General features: G+C 38.6%; 1 protein-coding gene and 1 pseudogene across 38 annotated transcripts in view; both read left to right on the top strand.

Moving 5' to 3' along the window:
* Nucleotides 1–19,380, top strand: part of SLC9A7 (solute carrier family 9 member A7) — a 150,093-nt gene that overhangs the window by 27,938 nt on the left and 102,775 nt on the right. The window lies entirely within an intron of this gene.
* LOC711070 (uncharacterized) lies at nucleotides 5,805–6,539 on the top strand (annotated as a pseudogene). Its single transcript, XR_001441957.3, has one exon. The product of XR_001441957.3 is annotated as an uncharacterized LOC711070 (transcript).

The following is a 19,380-nucleotide window of genomic DNA, read 5'->3' as shown; positions in this document are numbered from 1 at the left end:
ACCAAATGGCCACCAAATTGTCCCAACACCAGTGACTAAAATGTCCATATTGACCCCACTGATTTGAGATGCCTTCTCTTTCATCCACTGACTACCTATATATATTTCTGGACTTTCTGTTCTGGTCCATTGGTATTTCTCTATTCATGAATTAATACCACAGTAGCAATTGTTATGGACCTTAGAGCATATTTTAAAATCTGGTAGGGCTAGTGGCTTCTCGTTGCTTTTTTCCCCCTGAGTTTTCCTGGTTCTTCTTGTTTGTTTAGTTTTATGTATGACTCTAAAATTAACTTGCCTATTTTCTGTCCAAATGCCTATTGGTATTTTTATTGGATAGCATTGGATTTATGAGTCGAAGTGGGAGAATCATTTTTACGATATTGACTCTTCCTATTCAAAGACCTCCTGTGACTTTCCATTGATTAAAACCTTTTGTGCTCTTCTGGAGTGTTTTTGAGTTTTCCACTTAAGTTTTGTACATTTCTTAAGTTTATTCCTGGATATTTTATATTTTTGGTACTATTATAAACAAGGTCTTCTCATCCATTATATATATATATCTTCTCATCCATTTTATATATATATATAAAATTTTATATATATTATTATTTTTTGACAGTCTCGCTCTGTTGCCCAGGCTGAAATGCAGTGGTGTGATCTGGGCTCACTGCAGCCTTGACCCCCTGGGCTCAAGCAGTCCTCCCACCTCAGCCTCCTGAGTAGCTGAGACTATAGGCATACACCACTCTGTCCAGCTAATTTTGTTTTTAATTTTTTGAGGAGACCACGTCTCACTTTGTTTCCCAGGGTGGTCCTGAACTTTTGAGCTCTGGTGATCCTCCTGCCTTGGCCTCCCAAAGTGCTGGGATTACAGACATGAGCCACCACATCCAGCTTCATCCATTATGTCTTTAACCTCTATTGTTGTTCTGGATTTCCTTTATTTTCTTTTTTAAAAAAGATTTTGCGTAGCCCCATTTTTTTCACTTTTTAACTCTCATTTTCATAGCGCGGGATATTTTCTGAAATTTTTCAAGTGATTCTTACTATATTTCTGTCTTGCAATGAATTATCTTGAAAATTAATGTGAGAAATCAATGTTGTGAAGATTGATTAGGATTTCTAGTGTAAATGTTGGATGTAATGGTGAGTTTATCATAAGTCCTTAAAGGGTATGAAGGCTGAACCCCAGAGTTTATTTTGACATTGGTTTAGTGGAGGCAGGCTGAGCATGAACCAGAACTTGAAACCCTGAAAGTTAACCGATTAGCTACTGAATAACTATTTTAGCTAAATGTTGAATGGCAAGTATTAAAAATAAATATTTATCCAAACCAAAATATCACCAACTTAGAATGAACCTCTGAGTTAAATAAATCTGAAATTTTATTCAGAAACATATTATTATTGCAATATTATTAAAAATTTCAGGAATCATCTTTTTAAAGTTTGACATTGAAGGCAAGAGATAATTTCTTTTCTTTCTTTTCTTTTTCTTTTCTTTCTTTCTTTCTTTCTTTCTTTCTTTCTTTCTTTCTTTCTTTCTTTCTTTTTTTTTTTTTTTTTTATGGAGTCTCGCTCTGTCGCCCAGGCTGGAGTGCAGTGGCGTGATCTTGGCTCACTGCAACCTCTGCCTCCCTGGTTCAAGGCTCCTGCCTCAGCCTCCCGAGTAGCTGGGATTATAGGCGCCCACCACCATGCCCAGCTAATTTTGTATTTTTAGTAGAGATGGAATTTTGCTGTGTTGGTCGGGCTAGTCTTGAACTCCTGACCTCAGGTGATCCACCCACCTCGGCCTCCCAAAGTGCTGGGATTACAGGCATGAGCCACCACGCCCAGCCAGCAAGAGATAATTTCTTGGCACCATCAGTTGCTAGATTGCATGTGAGTTCATTAGATTGTATGTGTGTCATGCCAAAGAGATAACTAGAAATTAAATGCAACTCTAAAAGTTTGTTTTGCAATGTTATAAATGTTAATGCAGCAAACAATTCTACAAAGACTAGAATTATGTTATAATCTAATATCTATTATTGTATCTTGTATTGTTACTTAAATTTTTAGGTATTTATTGGCTTAACCAAATATATTGTTTTTCCTTAAGTTATTTAACTATTGCACTCTTCTTTCATTAATTCACTCAAATATTCACTGGCTGTTTACCTATTTTTAAATGTATTCCCTTTTTAAAGGCCAGGTTTATTGAGGTATAATTTACATACAACAAAATTCATTTCTTTTAAATATACAGTTCAATGAGTTTTGACACTGCATACACTTGTGTAATCACCACCAAAATCAAGATAATAGAACATTTCTATCCCCCTGGAAATCTGCTTTTGCAGAACATGCCCTTCTCCTACCCTAGCTCTTGGCAACTACTCATCTGTTTTCTGTCTCTATAGTTTTGCCATTTTTAGAACATCATGTATTAGATAACCTTTTGTTTTCTAGCTTCTTTCACTTAGCATAATGCTTTTGAGATTCATCTGTGATGTAATGTGTATCAATAGTTTGTTCCTTTTTTACTACTGAGTAATATTCCATTGTCTGGATATATCACAGTTTACTTATATATTCGCCATTCATTGAACATTTGGGTTGTTTTCAGTTATGAAGTATTATAAATAAAGCTGCTATGAACATTTGCTTACATGTCTTTGTGTGGGCACGGGTTTTCATTTCTGTTGGAATAAATACCCAAGGTGAGATTCCTTTGTTGCATGGTAAGTGTATGTTTAACTTTAAAAACCTGGCAATCATTTTCAAAATATCTGAACATTTTTCATTTCCATCAGCAATGTATAAGCTTTTCAATTGTTCCACACCTTTACCAACTTTTGTTATTTAGGAATTTTAAATTTTATCCATTCTAGTGTGAAATGGTATCTTATTGTTTTAATTTGCATTTTCCTACTGACTAATAACGTTGAACATCTTTTCTCATGCCCATTTGCCATCCATATATCCTCTTTGAAGTCTCTGTACTTGTTTGCCCATTTTAAATTTATCTTTTTTTGTCTAATTGAGTTGTGTATTTTATATTTTCTGGATACCAATCCTTTGTCAGATACATGGTATGCAATATTTTCTACCTGTCTATGGCCTGTCTTTTCATTTCCTGAACTGTGTCTTTTGAAGAACAGAAATTTTAAGTTTTTGACAAAGTCCTGTTTATCAGTTATTTTTTCCTTTATGGTTTGTGCTTTTTGTCTTTATCTTAATACATTCTTAATAGGTTAACTATTTTGTATATCAAATTAATAGCTCTCACAGTCATTAATTGTTACTTTATTCTTACAATAATAAAGATAAATATATCTCTCAATAGATTAATACAATTTTTACTCCATCTTACATATAGACTTAATAAATACAAATGATACACTTTTTATATTACTCAGATTGTTATGCTGGTCACTGTGCCAGCATGCAATAATTGGTCACTAACAGTTAAGGGATACCAAAAATGATATTGCAGGAGACGTTCAGTTACTTCTGAAGATCAGAGATGATTTTTGCCTAAGTCAAGCTTTGGGATATCCCTAATTTATATTGGCTGGTTCTTTGTGTTTGTTTTGGCATTAAGTACAGATTTAAATCTTTCCATGAAGAGACTCAAGCGCAATCATAATTTTTCACAAGACTAAGTCATATGTTGGCTACCCAAGCATTTGCTGACTATTTGTTGTACAGGGACACAGGCCCTACTCACAAGGATGGCTATGGGAACATTATGCAAAGGGAGTTATTAAGACATTAGCTTTGCGATCCCTCTGGGATATCTTCCTCCTCCTATGGAATCAAGAGAGTGGTTTGGATGAGGCTTGTGGCCTTTAACATTTCATGCGTATAAGGATCACTGTCATCCAGACATTGGAACTTGTAAAATTCCATGACTTTCTTTCACTATACCAGAGTAATTGTGACCCAGCTTCATTTGCTTAAATGCAGAGTTAAGGTTTTGCTGAATTTTTAGTGTTTAAGAGATTGTGTTGGGACACCAGGTGATAGGAAGAGAAAATAAAAGGTTTCTGCCCCTGAGTTGACACTCTTGGGTGGAACACAACTGTGCACAGTGAGCCAAAGGGTGAGGCAGGCTGTGTGGCCGAGTTTAGGGTATGTGGGGATCAGTTGTAGGAGATGAGACAGGAAACATATTCAGGCAATAGATTGTGGGGGACCTTGATTGCCCTTGTGGGGCCCAAGGCTTCATTCCATTAAAAAGTGAATTGGCATTCATGAGTGAAGGCTTGGGCTGATTTAGGCCTACCTGGGAGTGACCCTGGCCTCCTATGCTCTATGTCATTGAAAACAGTAAGAGTTAAGATAATTGAGGGATGTTGTGCCTGCCTTGGTTGTCACATGGAGCTGCCCCTCCACTGGGAAACTGTAAATTGGCATGGGAAATTTGGCATGCCTGAGGGTGGTATAAAAGATTGACAGGAAAAGGGGCTGTGGTTTTCTTCATCAACAAAATCCACAAACAAGTGCGGGAGCGGTGGCTCATGCCTGTAATCCCAGCACTTTGGGAGGTCGAGGCGGGTGGATCACGAGGTCAGGAGTTCGAGACCATCCTGGTTAACACAGTGAAACCCCGTCTCTACTAAAAAATACAAAAAATTAGCTGGGCGTGTGGCAGGCGCCTATAATCCCAGCTACTCAGGAGTCTGAGGCAGGAGAATGGTGTGAACCCGGAAGACTGAGCCTGCAGTGAGCCAAGATCACGCCACTGCACTCCAGCCTGGGCGACAGAGTGAGACTCCGTCTCAAAACAAACAAACAAACAAAATCCACAAACATCTTGCCCATCGTCTGTGGCAATCATATGTGACCTGTGTGGATGAGGGGCAGAAGTAGCTGTAGACTTGGGTAGCTGCCATGCCTCCCATTGAGATGAAGCTGCAGACCCTGATGGGTTTCCTCTCCTGTGTCCTAATATAAAGGTAAGTAAACATTGTATTAAATGGAAACCAGTGTGTGTCTTGGGACTCTGGTTGCCGCTTGATCTCGTCACCATAGCTGTGCCACTACACTGACACCTTGAAATGGAAGGTTAGCATTACGAACTGGGCTAACTGGACTTGTTTTGGGGATGCGGGGGATCTGAATGAGGGTTAGAGCAATGACAAGGTGAGAATAGGGAGGATCATCTGCCTTCAGGACAGGCACTGAGAGTCCTGTCAGCAGTTCTGGCACATGGTCTGGAGAAGAAGGAAGAACAGAACTTCCAACTATAGCTCTGGTGAGAGGTCTGAATGGGGCCAGGAGCTCTTCTTAGCTGTTTAAACATTTTGAAAGTTTTTATTTTAAATAACAAAATTTAGCAGTGCTTATATATGCCAAGCAGCATTCCAGGCATTTTATTTATTTTTATTATTTTGTTTTTGAGACAGGGTCTTGCTCTGTTACCCAGGCTGCAGTGCAGTAGTGTGATCATGGCTCACAGCAGCCCCAACATCCTGGGCTCAAATGATCCTCCCAACTTCGGCCTCCCAAAGTGCTAGGATTGCAGGAGTGAGCCCGTGGCTCTGGGCCCATTCCAGACATTTTATAAATATTAACTCATTTAAGTCTTCTAACAACTCAATACCATTTATAGTTTCCTGATGAGAAAATTGAGGCACAAAGAAGTTGAGTGACTTGCCCGGGTCACGTAGCTTAGTAAATGGTGAAGCTGAGCTTTCAATCCAGGCAGTCTGCCTCTAGACTCCCTCCTCTGAACCCTTCTGATTCCTATAGCTTCTCTTCCCCATTCTTCCTCATAAGACATAAGTGGTTTATGGTTTTGCTCCAGTGTTTGGGTTTCTTTGCGGCTGCTCAAGATCAACCAGTTCTTCGGGAAGGCGAACCCCAAGGCTCCACCGCCCAGCCTGACTGACTGCATTGGCACGGTGGACAGCAGGGCAGAATCCATTGACAAGAAGATTTCTCGATTGGATGCTGAGCTAGTAAAGTATAAGGATCAGATCAAGAAGATGAGAGAGGGTCCTGCAAAGAATATGGTTAAGCAGAAAGCCTTGAAAGTTTTAAAGTAAAAGTGGATGTATGAGCAGCAGCAGGGCAATCTTGAACAACAGCCATTCAGCATGGAACAAGCCAATTATACCATCCAGTCATTGAAGGACACCAAGACCACGGTTGATGCTATGAAACTGGGAGTAAAGGAAATGAAGAAGGCATACAAGCAACTGAAAATCGACCAGATTGAGGATTTACAAGACCAGCTAGAGGATATGATGGAAGATGCAAATGAAATCCAAGAAGCACTGATTCGCAGTTATGGCACCCCAGAACTGGTTGAAGATGACCTGCAATTCCGGAACATGTTCCCACTGACACAAAAAACAAGGATAGAGTTCTTCTGGTGGATGAATTTGGATTGCCACAGATCCCTGCTTCATAGATCAGCATCATTCAAGTATATCTTATAAAACAAACACATATTATGGGACTAGGAAATATTTATCTTTCCAAATTTACCATAACAGATTTATGTTTCTTTCCTTTCTTTGAAGGAAAGTTTAATTACATTGCTCTTTGATTTTTTCCGTTAAGAGACTCATTGTTTGGGAAATGCTTTTTTTTTTTTTTTTTGTACTAAAATTTGATTCCTTTTTTTCTTATGAAAATTGCACTTAGTTTAAAAGTATCTTTGGGTTGTATGACTTGTTTTCATTCATTAGTAATACTTTGAAATAAAACTAAGGAAATGGAATGTTAAAAATCTATGACAGTGTAACTCTACAGTCTCAAAATGACCTGATAAATCGGTAAGACAAAGATGAGATTATTGGGGCTGTTCATATTATGATTCAGAATCATTTTCTATTGTGGTATTATAGGTTGGTTAAAGTGATGGCCTTTTTGATAGGTTTTGTTGTGTCTTGTGAACAAATCATTTCTGTGTCCAATATTGGAATGGAATTATCACTATTGTATCATGAGTGGATATTTTGATTCTATGGTTCCCTCAGTATTACATCTTGACTTCTAATCAATAATGAATATTTCTTGATATTTAGTGTATAGGACATTTATTTATACTCAATAAATATTTTTCAAAAGGATATAATTTTAATAATATCACTTCAGCTTAAAACCTCTACTGTGGAAACCAAATTTAATAGAATTTTAATGTCATTTCAGCCTATAACTCCACTATAGAAACCAAATTAACCATTGTGAGGAAAGAGCAAGGGACAATCTGGGCTTGGGCCCTGGGTCTGCCGTTTACTAACTACTGAGTAGTCTATTCAACTTTTCTAAACTTCTGTTTCCTTGTTAGTAAAATCATGCTAATCTCATAGAGCTTTTGTGAAGAATAATTGAGGTAATGGTCATAAGTACCTTGTTAACCACAATGGGCTATTCTAATATGAGGGATTGTTAACAATAAAAAAGCAACTGCTTCAAAAAAAAGAGAAGTAGAATTAATCATTTTTAAAATGTCATTATTTGTTGCTGCTGTTGTTGTTTTGAGAGGGAGTCTCACTCTGTTGCCCAGGCTGGAGTGCAGTGGTGTGATCTCAGCTCACTACAACCTCTGCCTCCTGGGTTCAAGCAATTCTCCTGCCTCAGCCTCCCAAGTAACTGGGACTGCAGGCGTACACCATCACACCCAGCTATTTTTTTGTACTTTTAGGAGAGCTGAGGTTTCATCATGTTGGCCAGGCTGGCCTTGAACTCCTGACCTGAAGTGATCCACCCGCCTCAGCCTCCCGAAGTGCTGGGATTACAGGCATCAGCCACTGTGCCCAGCCAAAATGTCATTGTTGATGACTGAGTCAGAACACTCACACAGGTTACAGCTGCACAGGGTGACATCACTGGGCAGTTTCCAGGAAGCATGGATTCCTTATGGTGTGTGTGGGTGAATATAGCACCTGCCCTTTGGCTTGTACCCCTGTCCTGCATACCAAGGAAGCCCTGTGCTGTGGTTTTAGGGCCTCATATCACATTTGTTGACCCCCCCCCTTGCTACTGAGACAGCCCCCTCTCCAAAATTCTTAGAGTTAGAAGGTGTATTTCCCCCTCCTCTTGGCATCGTTGACAGGGTCCATGGCTTTGATGCTCCTGCAGTCTCCTACTTTGCCTTTCCATAGGAGAGTGAGTAAATTTTCTTTGGAAGGAAACCCAGGCAAGTCTGAGCAATGAGTGTGCATTTGGGGCTCTCTGGGATTCAGACATTGCTTTGTGGTGGTGTTTTTGCTTTTGCTTTCTTTTTTCTTTTCTTTCTTTCTTTTTTTTTTTTTTTTGTTTGAAGAAATCTTATTGTCAGTTATACCACGGGCTGCCCCACCCAGGCACATTAGTCATGGCAAAGGAAGCAAATCATTCCTTTTTGAAGATGAGCCTTATATTACATGAATCATTATATTAATCCTTACATGAAGTCCATCCGTTATGTGTGGTGGTGATTGTATTTTGTCCATATTTCCTTTGCTGGGTGGGGAGATCAACTGTAGCTTTATCATCATGATTTTCATTTCTTGCTACAAAGTAGTGATTTGGTTTCTAGGTTGGCATTGTAAGGAGCCTAATGCTTTGTCACAGTACTCCGGCTCATACTGCTGGCTGAACAGAGGCTGCTAAAATAGGTTCATCAAGTTGTTTTTTTCATCGTCATGTTTTGTACCAAATGAAGCGTGACACATCCCACTCTGTGACAGAAGCTGTGAGTGACAATCGGTTCTGTGTGGTGGCCTAAAATTACAGAACGTTACCTGCTGCTTACTAAGGAAGAATCTTCTAGAGGTTTTCCCTGTACCTCTGCTTGGAGCCCACAATAGAACTTGTGTATGGCATCTAATAAATTGCAATCCCAGTGTGAAAATGACCTGCAGGCACAGAGAAGAAATAACTTAGTCACATAAAGTTTTGGAGTTCTCAAATCACTCATTTAATGTTATTTTTAAACATCCATCTCTCATTTGGTTACTTTCTTTAATAGTCCAATTCTTTATGTGTAATACAGAAATCGAATATCATAAATGGGATTGATAAAAGTCATTCTTTGCCTCATGGAATTTTAGTTTTTACAAATAACCTTAGAATAATTCAGGTAACTAAGGTATTTGGAGCAACAGTGCTTAAGAACTCTCTATCACTCTCTATTCTCCATTTTTCTGCAAGTAACTCAGCTAGATTAACAAACATTGTCACAGAAACAAAGTCTTTTTTTAAAAGCTATGGATCCTTGTGTTTATATTTTCAAAAAGCCATAAACAGGCATTTATCCCTTATTAAGAGGACTTAAACAGGTGTTTAAACATTAAGACAGTGATGATTTTAAAACATAATAAAACTCTAAGTTAAGGCTTTTGTTTTGAAACCCACATTCATAGCTACTTATATGTGGAACACCTTTGCATTTGGGGGCAACGTGCTATTAAGGCTGTTGACCCTAGTACTCACTACTCACCCCTACACACACACACACACACACACACACACACACACACACACACACACACCCCCTAGAGAGAAACAGTGGCTTTTTGGAGCCCAGGACCATCAAAATAGATTTTTAACTTATCAAGCCTTGAACTAGAATAGGAAACTCACATTTGTTCTAGTGTCTATGTGTTTAATAGTTCATACCATGAAGTTATATGTTGATTGCAGATGTGGGAAGCAAAATGGAAAAAAAAATGCATCTTGCTAGCAAACATCGCCGACGGCCTTCACTAACTGCACTTAGCACAATACGTAATCATCTTTTCTTTGTTTACTTATTTATGGTCTACCCCTCCCTACCTGCTCTAGACTGAAGTTGAAAATATTTTGCTTATATTGCTTATATTCCTCGAAATCTCGAGAGTCCCCATAGCCTTTGGTGGGTTGACGGCTGTGATAGGGAGGGTATTTTGTCAACCCTGGGCCTTCACTTTGGAAGCCGTGCTGTGTTGTGATTAATTCTAATAAACCCATGCAGCATCTGAAGATAACCCCACAGGAAATTGAATTTTGAAGCAAACGTGTTTATTTCTTGGAAGCTTAATGGATAGATTGGAAGAAAAAAAAAAAAAGAATCCTTTGCTTCTAGCTTTGGAAGCCAGAGAAACCACAGGCTGAGGAGCATGCCCTTGTCCCTCAGACTCCTATTAGCTTGCAGCTCTAATTTCTATCCAGGGTAATATGACCAAGGGGAACTATTTGCATCTTTGAAAATTCCACTCTTCTACTGGCTTATAACAATAGAACAGTGCAAATGTATCTTGTGTGTTCTCTACCATTGTGGATAATTACTAATGAAGTCTCTTTCTGGCAATTCTCATTAAGTGATTTAATTTTAGAAGTGGAAAGAACCATACCTATTGGAACACTTGAATTTCAGCAGACTATTATATTAAACTTTATTAAGAATAAGAATTATTCCCTGGAATTTTATAAGATCACCTCAAATCAAATTGTATTTTCAAAAAGGACCATAAAGATAATTGCAGTCAGAAAAAATGTTTTAAATCATTATTAATATAGTTATATGTATAAGGACCAGAGGTGATCCTTTTGTGGGCATGCTGATTTGAAGTCCTTTGTTCAGCCTGTTTGTTCTTAAGTTTGAATTTTGTTGTACTGTGAGACCTGACCGTTAACATCCACTCATGTGATCCTTTATCACTTTTTTGAGAGGTTTTATTCTGGAAATTCAGGATATAGTCTTGGCAGTCTAAAAACGTAGGTGATTTTGCTTTGCTATATCATCTCAGTGATCCTCGGGGGTTATTTGGATGATCAGTTCCATCAACTAGGGTCCCCTTCTTTTCTCTTCTCTGCCACGGCTGTGAGGGAGGTCTTGGAGGATGATAATGCCAGGTAGAGGAGGATACAAGGTGTATGTGTGGAATTCTGTGGAGTTGAATATGAATGTTTATGTGTAGGGGCAGATGGCAGTGGGAAGCGAAATTGGCAGATGCCAGTGCTTTGTGGGCCTTGAATGCCATGTTAAGGAGCTTGAATTTTTTTTCCCATGGATGATGAAGCTGCTCAGTAATTTTAAGCAGGGCCATGGCATGATTAGCCTCATTTGTGATTCAGAGAAATTAGTCTGGTGGCTGATGGAGAAGGAATGATTGGGGAATCAGGGGAGAAGCAGGGAGGATAGTTAAGAAACGATTGCAGAAAATCCAGTCAGGGAGCTTGAACCAGAGTAATGATAATAAGGAGAAGAGGAGGTGACCAGGAAAATGCTTGAGAAGTAGAGTTGGCAGGAGTGGGAAAGGACAAGATGTAGGGGTGATGAGGTGCTACCCAGTGGCACTAAGTTTTTGTGCTTGAATCAAATAATTGCTCAAGTCCTAGAACTAGAGTTGCTTTCTGTGGAAAATCTTGTTTGTGATTATAGAACTTCTCTTCAGCAGACAAGAATATGCAAGTCAAAATCTTTGATTTCTTTTTCTTAACAAATATCATTACAACCAATATACCTGGAAGCTGTAGCCTATAGATCTTTTACATTACCAGCTATTGAGGTCCTCAGTAATGACCTTAATCATGTTTGTTGTTCATCTTGTTCTTGTCAGAAGGCTGGCTGAAAATTTGGGTATTTGAGAAAGGAATATTCTTAAGTAATATATTACTAGTTTCTCAAAAAATAATTTAAGTCAAAACATCAGGAAATGAGAGATTAGACCGTGTTATTTTGCCCTTCAGCCTTTCACTCCTGGAATTGCCCTTATTGAACCAAACTAACTTTATGTCTTTAGTTTTCCCTTAGAGCTACTCATATATGGAATGCCTTCACATTTAGGAGAAAAGTGTTATTAAGGCTATTGACTTTCGTGGCCCCCTCCCCTAATTTCCACAAAACCCTGAGATAGTTTATTCTTAGAGCACAAGACCAACAAAATATTTTTTTGAGTTATCGAACCTTGAGCTAGAGTAGGAAACCTATGTTTGTTCTAGTGTTTTCCATTTTGTTCTTGTCAGCAAGAAGCACAGAGTTTTAAGCTTATTTTCTATGGTTTTCCTCAAACAACTTTTAAAATTATTATTTTTATTTATTGTGCTCTTTTATTTATTTTATTTATTATGCTCATATATTAACTGGATTTGTGTTTTTAGTTTAACCCATTTTAGTCAGTTGGATAAATATTTTTTACTATACTTTAAGTTCTAGGGTACATGTGCACAACATACAGGTTTGTTACATATGTATACGTGTGCCATGTTGGTGTGCTGCACCCATTAACTCATCATTTACATTAGGTATATCTCCTAATGCTAATGCTATCTCTCTCCCCTACCCCTACCCCATGACAGGCCCCAGTATGTGATGTTCCCCACCCTGTGTCCAAGTGTTCCCATTGTTCAGTTCCCACCTATGAGTGAGAACATGCGGTGTTTGGTTTTCTGTCCTTCGATAGTTTGCTCAGAATGATGGTTTCCAGCTGCATCTATGTCCCTACAAAGGATATGAACTCATCCTGTTTTATGGCTGCATAGTATTCCATGGTGTATATGTGCCACATTTTCTTAATCCAGTCTATCATTGATGGACATTTGGGTTGGTTCCAAGTCTTTGCTATTGTGAATAGTGCCACAATAAACATACGTGTGCATGTGTCTTTAGAGCAGCATGATTTATAATCCTTTGGGTAGGTACCCAGTAATGGGATGGCTGGGTCAAATGGTATTTCTAGTTCTAGATCCTTGAGGAATCGCCACACTATCTTCCACAATGGTTGAACTAGTTTACAGTCCCCACCAACAGTGTAAAAGTGTTCCTATTTCTCCACATCCTCTCCAGCACCTGTTGTTTCCTGACTTTTTAATAATCACCATTCTAACTGGTGTGAGATGGTAGCTCATTGTGGTTTTGATTTGCATTTCTCTGATGGCCAGTGATGATGAGCATTTCTTCATGTGTCTGTTGGCTGCATCCATGTCTTCTTTTGAGAAGTATCTGTTCATATCCTTTGCCCACTTTTTGATGGGGTTATTTGATTTTTTCTTGTAAATTTGAGTTCTTTGTAGATTCTGGATATTAGCCCTTTGTCAGATGGGTAGATTATAAAAATTTTCTCCAATTCTGTAGGTTGCCTGTTCACTCTGGTGGTAGTTTCTTTTGCTGTGCAGAAGCTCTTTAGTTTAATTAGATCCCATTTGTCAATGTTGGCTTTTGTTGCCATTGCTTTTGGTGTTTTAGTCATGAATTCCTTTCCCATGCCTATGTCCTGAATGGTATTGCCTAGGTTTTCTTCTAGGGTTTTTATGGTTTTAGGTCTAACATTTAAGTCTTTAATCCATCTTGAATTAATTTTTGTATAAGATGTAAGGAAGGGATGCAGTTGCAACTTTCTACATATGGCTAGCCAGTTTTCCCAGCACCATTTATTAAATAGGGAATCCTTTCCCCATTTCTTGTTTTTGTCAGGTTTGTCAAAGATCAGATGGTTGTAGATATGTGATATTACTTCTGAGGACTCTGTTCTGTTCCATTGGCTTATATCTCTGTTTTGGTACTAGTACCATGCTGTTTTGGTTACTGTAGCCTTATAGTATAGTTTGAAGTCAGGTAGCGTGATGCCTCCAGCTTTGTTCTTTTTGCTTAGGATTGTCTTGGCAATGCGGGCTCTTTTTTGGCTCCATATGAACTTTAAAGTAGTTTTCTCCAATTCTGTGAAGAAAGTCATTGGTAGCTTAATGGGGATGGCATTGAATCTATAAATTACCTTGAGCAGTATGGCCATTTGCACGATATTGATTCTTCCTACCCATGAGCATGGAATGTTCTTCCATTTGTTTGTGTCCTCTTTTATTTCATTGAGCAGTGGTTTGTAGTTCTCCTTGAAGAGGTCCTTCACATCCCTTGTAAGTTGCAGTTGGATAAATATTTAAAGTATGTTTCTGAAATGAATAAAGATTTTAGGCCAGGCATGGTGGCTCACACCTGTAATCCCAGCACTTTGGGAGACTGAGGTGGGCAGATCATTTGAGGTTAGGAGTTTGAGACCAGCCTGGCCAACATGATGAAGCCCCATCTCTACTAAAAATACAAAAATTAGTCAGGTGCGGTGGCATACATCTGTAATCCTAGCTACTCGGGAGGCTGAGGCAGGAGAATCACTTGAACCCCAGAGGTGGAGTTTGCAGCGAGCTGAGATTGTGCCATTGCACTCCAGCCTAGGCCACAGAGCAGACTGTGTCTCAAAAAAAAAAAAAAAAAAAAAAAAAAAAGATTTTGGATGACCCTACATCAGTATTTTTTGGGACGTTTAAGAAAATGACTGCTCCTTGTGCAGTAATTTTCTCTTAAAATCTTCAAGATCCTTTATTACACAAATACAGGAAAAATTAACACAAGTATCAGGGTGATTTTTGTGGTACAATGTGAGATTTCTAATCACCTGACCTTTGGTATAATTAATATGTATAATATATCTGTCCATCTTATAGGATTCAGAGCACCTTTTGAGTATTTTCCGGGAATATGTAACACAATTTCAACTTTGGTTTTTATGACATAGTTCTTATCTGCAATGCTGATTACTTACTCAAGAATAGGACCCCCCCCTTCTCAATTATTTCATAATTTCTTTAGGAAAATGCAGTTATTCTGGTGGATGCATGTTGACATAACTCATGAGATCAGGTGTCCAGGATGGAGAAGCAGGGCTAGGATTTTTTGTTTTGGGCAGCCTTTATCCTTTTGGTCAGAGTTTCTGTCCTGGGCAGCCTTTATCCTTTTGGTCAGAGTTCTGGCTTTATCCAGAAGCCAGGTGACTTCAGTACAAGGTGGTTTCCCCCTTCCCCAAGCAGCAGGGAACTAGAATCAGAAACAGGAAAAAATAAATAAATAAAAGAAACAAATTATGATCAAAATAGCTTCCAATAAGGTTTTAAAGCCACTTGGGCACTATTTGCTTATTGATATCAGAATCATCCCTTCTTGTTTTGGTATAAATCAATTAGATCTCCAATTTGCTAATGGTTACAATGGATATTTTAAACCAGAAGAGTCAGTACCTTTATGATAGCCATAGAGTCCGCATGATTCTATATTTAAAGTGTTTTAGGGGTGAGTGAGTGGGAATTGGAGAACAGATTTGGGCAAGAAAATTCCTTCCCCTCTGTGCTTTTGTAGCACCTGCATCTGTTGCAGCATTCGTGCTGTATGCTAGAGCTTCTGGTCTTACTGAGGAGGATCCTGCCTGAGTCATCTCAGGGTTCATAGCATCCAGTGGCTGAATGTTTATTGAATTAAGGCAGGCAATAGGGATTCCTTTCTTGGTTTATCAATGTTTGTTTCTTCTCTTTTTAATAAAGAAACTGGCTGGTTTCTATTTACGTGCTCAAAATAAGCATATCTTTACCAAATGTTGCTGGAAGTCAGAGCCCTCTAAGGCCCTGCAAATGCTCGCCTTACCACTTATTCCCTTAATGATGTATCATGCATCTAGTTTTACGCATCTGAGCACTGGACTGGGATCCAGAAGTCTCAGGTCTGAGTCACTGCTTCAGTCTTCAGTACCCATCTTCACTTGAGCAGACCGCTTAATATCTCTAGATTTCAGCATCTTGATTTATAAAATAAGATTACTATTATAAGTCAGGGGCTGTCTATATGTGCACTGCCTGCCTTAAGGACTTTTGCCAGAAATAAAATTAAGTAATATGCAGATGTTCCTTGACTTATGATGGAGTTATGTCCTGATAAAGCCATCATAAGTTTAAAATATTGCAATTTGAAAATGCATTTAATACACCTTACCTACCAAACATCATAGCTTAGCCCAGCTGACTGTAAATGTGCTCAGAATACTTACATTAGCCTGCAATTGGGCAATATCATCTAACACAATGCCTATTTCATCATAAAGTATTGAATAGCTCATAATTTATTGAATACCATACTGAAAATGAAAACAGAATGGTTGTATGGATACTCAAAGTTTGGTTTCTACTGAATGTGTATCACTTTTGCACTGTCTTAAAGGGGAAAAATTTTAAGTCGATTCTAAGAGGCCGTGTATAAGGCTTCTCAAGACTGAAAAATACGCTCTGTGTAACATTTGTCATTTTCAACTAACTGAGAGTGAGGGGCACATGCACAAAAATTTGATTAGATCCAGAACTTAACCTTATACCACTGGACTCATATTTTTGGGATCACTGAATCATAATGTAGTTATTAACAATTTTGTGACCATTTCCAGGAGTTAACTGTAACTGAGCCATTATAAAGAAAAAGCTGTGCAGTTATAGGGACCCAAAAATATACCAAATCAGTCAAGTGTTTGTTGAATGCCTACTGTATGCCTGCTACTGTGCTATTCCACATGCGAAATAGAAAAGAAATCTTACCTATAGGTCTGATCCTCAAGGAATTTACAGTCTAGTTAGGGAGATGGAATAATTTAAGAACTGGACTAATCTGTGACATAAATAAATACTTTTAAAAATTCTTTAAAAATTATTTTAGGATATTTATTGAGAGAAATGAGATATCAATGTGAATAAGGAGCTTGGGTAGGGTCTTAAAGAGTTGAAGTTAAACCTGGGAACATAATCCAAGTGAAAAGGAATTTTGTCAAGATGGAATAATTCAATCTAGCGCAATGTCTGACATATAGTACATGCTTAATAAGTATTAATTTGCTTGATGAATGAATCTCTTTCAACAAATTTATCTTCTAGTTTGCCAGTTCTCCCTTTACTGTGTCTAGTCTGCTGTTGAACTTGAAAATGAAATAAAAATGCTAAGATCATGTTTTTCTTTTCCAGAATTTCTATTGGTTCTTTCTGAACTCACAATCCCCTACTCCTCACTACACTCCTTAACCCTTCCCCTCCCTTATTTTTAGCCACAGCACCTACCATATTGTAACATACCATGTAATTTACTTATTTTGTTTCTTATGTTTCTTCCCTTATTAGAAATATAACGAAGTTCCAGGAGAGCAGGAATTTCTATTTGTTTCGTTCACCGACATATATCTCTAAACACTAGAACGGTGCCTGGGACATAGTAGGATCTCAAAAAATATTTGTTGAGGATCTCAAAAAATATATGTGTTGTCTATAAGTATGGAGGCAGTAGTGAAATCTGCCAAATTGGATTGGGGTGGAGATGGGGTCCTTGTAGAGTTCAGTAGGAAATAAAATTTGAGGAGGGGCTTCATTATGGCCAGATTATATAGAGCATCCCGTGTTGAGGGAAGGTTTGGGGCTTCAACATAGTAGGCATATATATTATTTACAAAGGTTTGGGGCTTCAACATAGTAGGCATATATATTCTTTACAAAGCTGAGCCAAATATCCGTAATTTACTTGTCATCTGGGAGACATCAGGAAATAGCAGAAAGAACTTTGGCTTTGGAATTGGAAGTATGCAAGTTGAAATCCTACTTCTACAGTTTACCAGCTGTGTGGTCTTAGGCAAGTTACTTACTCTTGAAGATCCAGTTGTTTTTTTTTTAACTGTAAAGTGGTGTTAATAATCCCTACCTGATAGGTGAAAATTAAGAGGTAATATTGTAAGTAAAACCCCTAGTACAAAGTGGGTACCCAATAAGTAGTTCTTAGACTACACTGGCTGATTTAAAACTATTAGCATACTAAAATGTACTTTTTCTGTTTGGGGCACATTACTTAGAGTAATAGGAAGAAGCAGAAAACATTGGGTGTAGTATATTGAGGCAGAGTATTGTAACTGTGGTTTAGGAATGAGTAAAAATGAACAGGAAGATACTATATTTGGGTGTTTTACAGTCATGAAAAAAAACCCCACAGAAATAACTAGTATCTTTTCACTTCTCCAAAACGTTTTGAAACCTCGAGTTAATTAAGAGGGGAGAGGAAAATCCCCTAATCATACTAGAGTCACTAATAGTGTGGTCTCTGAAAGTACCGAACCACAGGAAAGTCACCAGGCTCTGGAGGAGATCAGCTTTCCTGGAGTGGTCAGGTCCTCATGGATACTCTCTTCTGGGCAGGACCTACATATTGACATGAACCTAGGGCACTAACTTGACCCTCTGCAGAAAAAACTTTTAATGTTAAGTCCTCTGCTTGCTAAAGGTCAACCAGGAATAATTCTCCTGGAGAAGCCTTGTGCATTTTTTTTTTTCTTTTTTACATGGAGTTTCACTCTTGTTGCCCAGGCTGGAGTGCAATGGTGTGATCTCGGCTCACTGCAACCTCCGCCTCCCGGGTTTGAGCGATTCTCCTGCCTCAGCCTCCTGAGTAGCTGGGATTACAGGCATGTACCACCACGCACAGCTAATTTTGTATTTTTAGTAGAGACGGGGTTTCTCCATGTTGGTCAGGCTGGTCCTGAGCTCCCGACCTCAGGTGATCCGCCTGCCTCAGTCTCCCAAAGTGTTGGGATTATAGGTGTGAGCCACTGTGCCCAGCCTGCCTTGTGCATTTTCTATATAACTGGTTGTTAAAGATGTTATCCTTTTTTTGCTAATTGACTGATGGATAAGGGGCCATCTGACAGACTTTGAGAATTTAGGATTAAGCCAACATTTATTTCTCTTAACTGGTTATTCCTTCTTATCAAATGATGAGATTAAATAGCACACAATACTTCCTTTTTGTTTCAGTTATCAAGAAACTCAGAGCACCATGTAATGCTTGATTACAATAACAGAAAGTCTAGGAGGGCTGTAAATTTACTTCCTCCTTGTATACTATAGTTCAGTACTGTCAGTTTCTATTTTAAGCAGCTTGCTGTAGAGCACCTTAAAGGCTTTACAAAATAACCTGAGTATACCTAATTTGGCATTTGACTAATTTAACATTTCCCCAGATGTGACTCAAACATTTTGTAAATGTAGTGAATTTAAAAGACCCAGGTGTCTAGCAGTAGGGGCATGGTTTAATCAACTGTGGCATATTAATACACCACATTTAGAATTTTTATCTTAAATTCTAAAGCAAATCTGTCACTGAGCCCTTATACGAGACTCAGTGCACAATGTATAACTGAACAGCAGTGAACATGAATGAATTTATATGTTTCAATGTGAGTAACTGATATGGTTTGGATATTATTTGTCCCCTCCAAATCTCATGTTGAAATGTGACCTCTCATGTTGGAGATGGGGCCTGGTTGGAGGTATTTTGATTAATGGGGTGGATCCCTCATAAATGGCTTGGTGCCATCCCTGCCAGTAATGAGTGAGCCTTGATCTGTTAATTCAGGTTAGTTCAGGTGGGATCTGATTGTTTAAAGAACCTGGCATCTCCCCCCTCTCTCACTTGCTCCCTCTCTTCATGTGACATGCTGGCTCCCCTTCGCCTTCCACCATGGTTATAAGCAGCCTGAGGCCCTCCTCAGAGACAGATGTGGACACTGTGCTTCCTGTACAGCCTGCCGAACTATAAGCCAAATAAACCTCTTTTCTTTATAAATTAACCAGTCT

Source organism: Macaca mulatta, chromosome X (genome assembly GCF_049350105.2).
Source record: "Macaca mulatta isolate MMU2019108-1 chromosome X, T2T-MMU8v2.0, whole genome shotgun sequence".
Lineage (NCBI taxonomy): Eukaryota > Metazoa > Chordata > Mammalia > Primates > Cercopithecidae > Macaca > Macaca mulatta.
Note: the sequence above shows the minus strand (reverse complement) of the source record. Positions and strands in the feature narration are given on the sequence as shown.